This window comes from Salmo salar, unplaced genomic scaffold, assembly GCF_905237065.1.
Source record: "Salmo salar unplaced genomic scaffold, Ssal_v3.1, whole genome shotgun sequence".
In the NCBI taxonomy this organism is placed as follows: domain Eukaryota; kingdom Metazoa; phylum Chordata; class Actinopteri; order Salmoniformes; family Salmonidae; genus Salmo; species Salmo salar.
In genome coordinates this window covers 1-9215 of record NW_025548811.1, presented here as the reverse complement: position 1 = coordinate 9215, position 9215 = coordinate 1, and the positions used below count along the sequence as shown (strand labels likewise).

General features: G+C 40.9%; 8 non-coding genes across 8 annotated transcripts; all 8 read left to right on the top strand.

Annotated features, from left to right (window-relative positions):
- Window positions 1-2013: 2013 nt before the first annotated feature.
- On the top strand, window positions 2014-2095 carry trnas-gcu (transfer RNA serine (anticodon GCU)). Its single transcript has one exon. It is a non-coding gene; the product is annotated as a tRNA-Ser (tRNA).
- Window positions 2096-2574: 479 nt separating this feature from the next.
- On the top strand, window positions 2575-2656 carry trnas-gcu (transfer RNA serine (anticodon GCU)). Its single transcript has one exon. It is a non-coding gene; the product is annotated as a tRNA-Ser (tRNA).
- A 478-nt stretch (window positions 2657-3134) lies between these two features.
- On the top strand, window positions 3135-3216 carry trnas-gcu (transfer RNA serine (anticodon GCU)). Its single transcript has one exon. It is a non-coding gene; the product is annotated as a tRNA-Ser (tRNA).
- Window positions 3217-5131: 1915 nt separating this feature from the next.
- Window positions 5132-5213, top strand: trnas-gcu (transfer RNA serine (anticodon GCU)). The gene has a single exon. It is a non-coding gene; the product is annotated as a tRNA-Ser (tRNA).
- A 480-nt stretch (window positions 5214-5693) lies between these two features.
- trnas-gcu (transfer RNA serine (anticodon GCU)) lies at window positions 5694-5775 on the top strand. Its single transcript has one exon. It is a non-coding gene; the product is annotated as a tRNA-Ser (tRNA).
- Window positions 5776-6253: 478 nt separating this feature from the next.
- On the top strand, window positions 6254-6335 carry trnas-gcu (transfer RNA serine (anticodon GCU)). Its single transcript has one exon. It is a non-coding gene; the product is annotated as a tRNA-Ser (tRNA).
- A 478-nt stretch (window positions 6336-6813) lies between these two features.
- On the top strand, window positions 6814-6895 carry trnas-gcu (transfer RNA serine (anticodon GCU)). Its single transcript has one exon. It is a non-coding gene; the product is annotated as a tRNA-Ser (tRNA).
- A 478-nt stretch (window positions 6896-7373) lies between these two features.
- trnas-gcu (transfer RNA serine (anticodon GCU)) lies at window positions 7374-7455 on the top strand. The gene has a single exon. It is a non-coding gene; the product is annotated as a tRNA-Ser (tRNA).
- Window positions 7456-9215: the final 1760 nt, after the last annotated feature.

Genomic DNA, 9215 nt, shown 5'->3' with positions numbered 1-9215 from the left:
GTGTACCTGCGGATAAGGTGGCCAAAGTGGTTAAGGTGATGGACTGCTAATCCATTGTGCTCTGCATGCATGGGTTTGAATCCCACTCCTCATCGAGCAACCAAAAAAATAAGACCTTTTTTATGGCACTGTAAGATTTTTTGACTTACGCAAACATTGGTAAGATGGCCGACTGCCACCGCCAAGAGCACAGAACTTGGTATCTGAGTGGTGAAGGCGATGAACTACACGTGTAGATTGGAAAACCAACCTCTTCGCAAATGTTTTTTTATTTCTTCTCTTGCATGGCCCCACATGAATATAGAATCCCTGCACACTCCTAGAGAGACTGATAAGATTCAGGTATTGAAGAATAGCTTTACCAAGGGCAACCTCAACGGTGGGATTTGAACCGACACCTCCACACACTTAATCAAGCACTTTAGACCACTCAGCCGGACAACACATTTGTTAACCTGTTGGGTCTAGGGGCAGCATTTGCACGTCTGGATAAAAAAATGTACCCGACTTAATCTGGTTACTAATCCTACCCAGTAACTAGAATATGCATATACTTATTATATATGGATAGAAAACACTCTAAAGTTTCTAAAACTGTTTGAATGGTGTCTGTGAGTATAACAGAACTCTTTGGCAGGCAAAACCCTGAGACATTTTCTGACAGGGAAGTGGATACCTGATGTGTTGTATTGACTTTAAACCTATCCCATTGAAAAACACAGGGGCTTAGGAATATTTTGGCACTTCCTATTGCTTCCACTAGATGTCACCAGCCTTTACAAAGTGTTTTGAGTCTTCTGGAGGGAGATCTGACCGAACAAGAGCCATGGAACGATGATGTCCCATTAGACACCTGGCGCGCGAGTTCATGTTGGGTACCTCGTTCCAATACGTTATAAAAGAGTATGCATTCGATCCACCTTGAATATTATTCATGTTCTGGTTAAAAAAGGCCCTAATGATTTATGCTATACAACGTTTGACATGTTTGAACGAACGGAAATATATTTTTTCCCCTCGTTCATGACGAAGTCCGGCTGGCTTACATCATGTGCTAACGAGACGGAGATTTTTGGACATAAATGATGAGCTTTTTTGAACAAAACTACATTCGTTATGGACCTGTGATACCTGGAAGTGACATCTGATGAAGAGAATCAAAGGTAATGGATTATTTTACATAGTATTTTCGATTTTAGATCTCTCCCAACATGACGTCTAGTCTGTATCGCAACGCCGTATTTTTCTGGGCGCAGTGCTCAGATTATTGCAAAGTGTGATTTCCCAGTAAGGTTATTTTTAAATCTGACAAGTTGATTGCGTTCAAGAGATGTAAATCTATAATTCTTTAAATGACAATATAATATTTTACCAATGTTTTCTAATTTTAATTATTTAATTTGTGACGCTGACTTGACTGCGGTTATTGGAGGGAAACGATTTCCTCAACATCAATGCCATAGTAAAACGCTGTTTTTGGATATAAATATGAACTTGATAGAACTAAAAATGCATGCATTGTCTAACATAATGTACTAGGAGTGTCATCTGATGGAGATTGTAAAAAAGTTAGTGCATCATTTTAGCTGGTTTTATGGTTTTGGTGACCCTGTCTTTGACTTGACAAAACATTACACACAACTCTTGTAAATGTACTGTCCTAACATACTCTAAATTTATGCTTTCGCCGTAAAACCTTTTTGAAATCGTAAAACGTGGTTAGATTAAGGACATGTTTATCTTTCAAATGGTGTAAAATAGTTGTATTTTTGAAAAATTTGAATTTTGACATTTATTTGGATTCAAATTTGCCGCTCTTGAAATGCACCTGCTGTTGATGGAGTGCACCACGGGTGGCACGCTAGCGTCCCACCTAGCCCCAAGAGGTTAAATGTCTCGATGGGATCGACACATGGCTCTGCCGTTGCAATGCCTAACTTTCATTGATTTCAATCATGGGTTTACATACAGCAACTACAATTTGTGGGGGCAACTGCCACTTATGTACCAAAGGATGAGGTGGCCGAGTGGTTAAGGCGATGGACTGCTAATCCATTGTGCTCTGCATGCATGGGTTCAAATCCCATCCTCATCGAGCAACCAAAAAAATATGACCTTTTTTATGGCACTGTAAGATTTTGACTTACGCAAACATTGGTAAGATGGCCGACTGCCAACGCAAGAGCACAGAACTTGGTATCTGAGTGGTGAAGGTGATGAACTACATGTGTAGATTGGAAAACCAACCTCTTCGCAAATGTTTTTTTTATTTCTTCTCTTGCATGGCCCCACATGAATATAGAATCCCTGCACACTCCTAGAGCGACTGATAAGATTCAGGTATTGAAGAATAGCTTTACCAAGGGCAACCTCAACGGTGGGATTTGAACCGACACCTCCACACACTTAATCAAGCACTTTAGACCACTCAGTCGGACAACACATTTGTTAAATGTCTCGATGGGATCGACACATGGCTCTGCCGTTGCAATGCCTAACTTTCATTGATTTCAATCATGGGTTTACATACAGCAACTACAATTTGTGGGGGCAACTGCCATTTATGTACCAACGGATGAGGTGGCCGAGTGGTTAAGGCGATGGACTGCTAATCCATTGTGCTCTGCATGCATGGATTCGAATCCCATCCTCATCGAGCAACCCCAAAAAATGACCTTTTTTATGGCACTGTAAGTTTTTGACTTACGCAAACATTGGTAAGATGGCCGACTGCCAACGCAAGAGCACAGAACTTGGTATCTGAGTGGTGAAGGTGATGAACTACATGTGTAGATTGGAAAACCAACCTCTTCGCAAATGTTTTTTTTATTTCTTCTCTTGCATGGCCCCACATGAATATAGAATCACTGCACAATCCTAGAGCGACTGATAAGATTCAGGTATTGAAGAATAGCTTTACCAAGGGCAACCTCAACGGTGGGATTTGAACCGACACCTCCACACACTTAATCAAGCACTTTAGACCACTCAGTCGGACAACACATTTGTTAAATGTCTCGATGGGATCGACACATGGCTCTGCCGTTGCAATGCCTAACTTTCATTGATTTCAATCATGGGTTTACATACAGCAACTACAATTTGTGGGGGCAACTGCCATTTATGTACCAACGGATGAGGTGGCCGAGTGGTTAAGGCGATGGACTGCTAATCCATTGTGCTCTGCATGCATGGATTCGAATCCCATCCTCATCGAGCAACCCCAAAAATTGACCTTTTTTATGGCACTGTAAGTTTTTGACTTACGCAAACATTGGTAAGATGGCCGACTGCCAACGCAAGAGCACAGAACTTGGTATCTGAGTGGTGAAGGTGATGAACTACATGTGTAGATTGGAAAACCAACCTCTTCGCAAATGTTTTTTTTATTTCTTCTCTTGCATGGCCCCACATGAATATAGAATCCCTGCACACTCCTAGAGCAACTGATAAGATTCAGGTATTGAAGAATAGCTTTACCAAGGGCAACCTCAACGGTGGGATTTGAACCGACACCTCCACACACTTAATCAAGCACTTTAGACCACTCAGCCGGACAACACATTTGTTAACCTGTTGGGTCTAGGGGGCAGCATTTGCACGTCTGGATAAAAAAAATGTACCCGACTTAATCTGGTTACTAATCCTACCCAGTAACTAGAATATGCATATACTTATTATATATGGATAGAAAACACTCTAAAGTTTCCAAAACTGTTTGAATGGTGTCTGTGAGTATAACAGAACTCATTTGGCAGGCAAAACCCTGAGACATTTTCTGACAGGAAGTGGATACCTGATGTGTTGTATTGACTTTAAACCTATCCCATTGAAAAACACAGGGGCTTAGGAATATTTTGGCACTTCCTATTGCTTCCACTAGATGTCACCAGCCTTTACAAAGTGTTTTGAGTCTTCTGGAGGGAGATCTGACCGAACAAGAGCCATGGAACGATGATGTCCCATTAGACACCTGGCGCGCGAGTTCATGTTGGGTACCCTCGTTCCAATACGTTATAAAGAGTATGCATTCGTCCACCTTGAATATTATTCATGTTCTGGTTAAAAAAGGCCCTAATGATTTATGCTATACAACGTTTGACATGTTTGAACGAACGGAAATATATTTTTCCCCTCGTTCATGACGAGAAGTCCGGCTGGCTTACATCATGTGCTAACGAGACGGAGATTTTGGACATAAATGATGAGCTTTTTTTGAACAAAACTACATTCGTTATGGACCTGTGATACCTGGAAGTGACATCTGATGAAGAGAATCAAAGGTAATGGATTATTTACATAGTATTTTCGATTTTAGATCTCCCCAACATGACGTCTAGTCTGTATCGCAACGCGTATTTTTCTGGGCGCAGTGCTCAGATTATTGCAAAGTGTGATTTCCCAGTAAGGTTATTTTTAAATCTGGCAAGTTGATTGCGTTCAAGAGATGTAAATCTATAATTCTTTAAATGACAATATAATATTTTACCAATGTTTTCTAATTTTAATTATTTAATTTGTGACGCTGACTTGACTGCCGGTTATTGGAGGGAAACGATTTCCTCAACATCAATGCCATAGTAAAACGCTGTTTTTGGATATAAATATGAACTTGATAGAACTAAAAATGCATGCATTGTCTAACATAATGTACTAGGAGTGTCATCTGATGGAGATTGTAAAAGGTTAGTGCATCATTTTAGCTGGTTTTATGGTTTTGGTGACCCTGTCTTTGACTTGACAAAACATTACACACAACTCTTGTAAATGTACTGTCCTAACACACTCTAAATTTATGATTTCGCCGTAAAACCTTTTTGAAATCGTAAAACGTGGTTAGATTAAGGAGATGTTTATCTTTCAAATGGTGTAAAATAGTTGTATTTTTGAAAAATTTGAATTTTGACATTTATTTGGATTCAAATTTGCCGCTCTTGAAATGCACCTGCTGTTGATGGAGTGCACCACGGGTGGCACGCTAAGCGTCCCACCTAGCCCCAAGAGGTTAAATGTCTCGATGGGATCGACACATGGCTCTGCCGTTGCAATGCCTAACTTTCATTGATTTCAATCATGGGTTTACATACAGCAACTACAATTTGTGGGGGCAACTGCCACTTATGTACCAAAGGATGAGGTGGCCGAGTGGTTAAGGCGATGGACTGCTAATCCATTGTGCTCTGCATGCATGGGTTCAAATCCCATCCTCATCGAGCAACCAAAAAAAATATGACATTTTTTATGGCACTGTAAGATTTTGACTTACGCAAACATTGGTAAGATGGCCGACTGCCAACGCAAGAGCACAGAACTTGGTATCTGAGTGGTGAAGGTGATGAACTACATGTGTAGATTGGAAAACCAACCTCTTCGCAAATGTTTTTTTTATTTCTTCTCTTGCATGGCCCCACATGAATATAGAATCCCTGCACACTCCTAGAGCGACTGATAAGATTCAGGTATTGAAGAATAGCTTTACCAAGGGCAACCTCAACGGTGGGATTTGAACCGACACCTCCACACACTTAATCAAGCACTTTAGACCACTCAGTCGGACAACACATTTGTTAAATGTCTCGATGGGATCGACACATGGCTCTGCCGTTGCAATGCCTAACTTTCATTGATTTCAATCATGGGTTTACATACAGCAACTACAATTTGTGGGGGCAACTGCCATTTATGTACCAACGGATGAGGTGGCCGAGTGGTTAAGGCGATGGACTGCTAATCCATTGTGCTCTGCATGCATGGATTCGAATCCCATCCTCATCGAGCAACCCCAAAAAATAACCTTTTTTATGGCACTGTAAGTTTTTGACTTACGCAAACATTGGTAAGATGGCCGACTGCCAACGCAAGAGCACAGAACTTGGTATCTGAGTGGTGAAGGTGATGAACTACATGTGTAGATTGGAAAACCAACCTCTTCGCAAATGTTTTTTTTATTTCTTCTCTTGCATGGCCTCACATGAATATAGAATCCCTGCACACTCCTAGAGCAACTGATAAGATTCAGGTATTGAAGAATAGCTTTACCAAGGGCAACCTTAACGGTGGGATTTGAACCGACACCTCCACACACTTAATCAAGCACTTTAGACCACTCAGCCTGACAACACATTTGTTAAATGTCTCGATGGGATCGACACATGGCCCTGCCGTTGCAATACTTAACTTTCATTGATTTCAATCATGGGTTTACATACAGCAACTACAGTTTGTGGGGGCAACTGCCACTTGCATACCTGCGGATAAGGTGGCCGAGTGGTTAAGGTGATGGGCTGCTAATCCATTGTGCTCTGCATGCATGGGTTCGAATCCCATCCTCATCGAGCAACCAAAAAAAAGGACCTTTTTTATGGCACTGTAAGATTTTGACTTACGCAAACATTGGTAAGATGGCCGACTGCCAACGCAAGAGCACAGAACTTGGTATCTGAGTGGTGAAGGTGATGAACTACATGTGTAGATTGGAAAACCAACCTCTTCGCAAATGTTTTTTTTATTTCTTCTCTTGCATGGCCCCACATGAATAAAGAATCCCTGCACACTCCTAGAGCAACTGATAAGATTCAGGTATTGAAGAATAGCTTTACCAAGGGCAACCTCAACGGTGGGATTTGAACCGACACCTCCACACACTTAATCAAGCACTTTAGACCACTCAGCCTGACAACACATTTGTTAAATGTCTCGATGGGATCGACACATGGCTCTGCCGTTGCAATGCCTAACTTTCATTGATTTCAATCATGGGTTTACATACAGCAACTACAATTTGTGGGGGCAACTGCCACTTATGTACCAACGGATGAGGTGGCCGAGTGGTTAAGGCGATGGACTGCTAATCCATTGTGCTCTGCATGCATGGGTTTGAATCCCATCCTCATCGAGCAACCAAAAAAAAGGACCTTTTTTATGGCACTGTAAGATTTTGACTTACGCAAACATTGGTAAGATGGCCGACTGCCAACGCAAGAGCACAGAACTTGGTATCTGAGTGGTGAAGGTGATGAACTACATGTGTAGATTGGAAAACCAACCTCTTCGCAAATGTTTTTTTTATTTCTTCTCTTGCATGGCCCCACATGAATAAAGAATCCCTGCACACTCCTAGAGCAACTGATAAGATTCAGGTATTGAAGAATAGCTTTACCAAGGGCAACCTCAACGGTGGGATTTGAACCGACACCTCCACTCACTTAATCAAGCACTTTAGACCACTCAGCCTGACAACACATTTGTTAAATGTCTCGATGGGATCGACACATGGCCCTGCCGTTGCAATACTTAACTTTCATTGATTTCAATCATGGGTTTACATACAGCAACTACAGTTTGTGGGGGCAACTGCCACTTGTGTACCTGCGGATAAGGTGGCCGAGTGGTTAAGGTGATGGACTGCTAATCCATTGTGCTCTGCATGCATGGGTTCGAATCCCATCCTCATCGAGCAACCAAAAAAATAAGACCTTTTTTATGGCATTGTAAGATTTTGACTTACGCAAACATTGGTAAGATGGCCGACTGCCACCGCAAGAGCACAGCACTTGGTATCTGAGTGGTGAAGGCGATGAACTACACGTGTAGATTGGAAAACCAACCTCTTCGCAAATGTTTTTTTTATTTCTTCTCTTGCATGGCCCCACATGAATATAGAATCCCTGCACACTCCTAGAGCAACTGATAAGATTCAGGTATTGAAGAATAGCTTTACCAAGGGCAACCTCAACGGTGGGATTTGAACCGACACCTCCACACACACTTAATCAAGCACTTTGGACCACTCAGCCGGACAACACATTTGTTAACCTGTTGGGTCTAGGGGGCAGCATTTGCACGTCTGGATAAAAAAAATGTACCCGATTTAATCTGGTTACTAATCCTACCCAGTAACTAGAATATGCATATACTTATTATATATGGATAGAAAACACTCTAAAGTTTCTAAAACTGTTTGAATGGTGTCTGTGAGTATAACAGAACTCATTTGGCAGGCAAAACCCTGAGACATTTTCTGACAGGAAGTGGATACCTGATGTGTTGTATTGACTTTAAACCTATCCCATTGAAAAACACAGGGGCTTAGGGAATATTTTGGCACTTCCTATTGCTTCCACTAGATGTCACCAGCCTTTACAAAGTGTTTTGAGTCTTCTGGAGGGAGATCTGACCGAACAAGAGCCATGGAACGATGATGTCCCATTAGACACCTGCCGCGCGAGTTCATGTTGGGTACCCTCGTTCCAATACGTTATAAAAGAGTATGCATTCGTCCACCTTGAATATTATTCATGTTCTGGTTAAAAAAAGGCCTTAATGATTTATGCTATACAACGTTTGACATGTTTGAACGAACGGAAATATATTTTTCCCCTCGTTCATGACGAAAGTCCGGCTGGCTTACATCATGTGCTAACGAGACGGAGATTTTTGAACATAAATGATGAGCTTTTTAACAAAACTACATTCGTTATGGACCTGTGATACCTGGAAGTGACATCTGATGAAGAGAATCAAAGGTAATGGATTATTTACATAGTATTTTCGATTTTAGAATCTCCCCAACATGACGTCTAGTCTGTATCGCAACGCGTATTTTTCTGGGCGCAGTGCTCAGATTATTGCAAAGTGTGATTTCCCAGTTTTTTTTAAATCTGGCAAGTTGATTGCATTCAAGATGTAAATCTATAATTCTTTAAATGACAATATAATATTTTACCAATGTTTTCTAATTTTAATTTTTATTTGTGCCTACTTATGGTTATTGGAGAAAGAGTTTCCTCAACATCAATGCATAGTAAACCTGTTTTTGATATAAATATACTTATAGACTAAAAACTGCATGCATTTCTCTAACATAATGTACTAGGAGTGTCATCTATGAATTTAAAAAGGTTAGTTGCATCATTTTAGCTGGTTTTATGGTTTTGAGTACCCTGTCTTTGACTTGACAAACATTACACCAACTCTTGTAAATTACTGTCCTAACATACTCTAAATTTATGCTTTCGCCTAAAACCTTTTTGAAATCGTAACGATTGGTTAGATTAAGGAGATGTTTATCTTTCAAATGGTGTAAAATAGTTGTATTTTTTGAAAAATTTGAATTTTGACATTTATTTGGATTCAAATTTGCCCTCTTGAAAATGCACCTGCTGTTGATGATCACCACGGTCATCCTAAGCTCCCACCTAGCCCCAAGAGGTTAA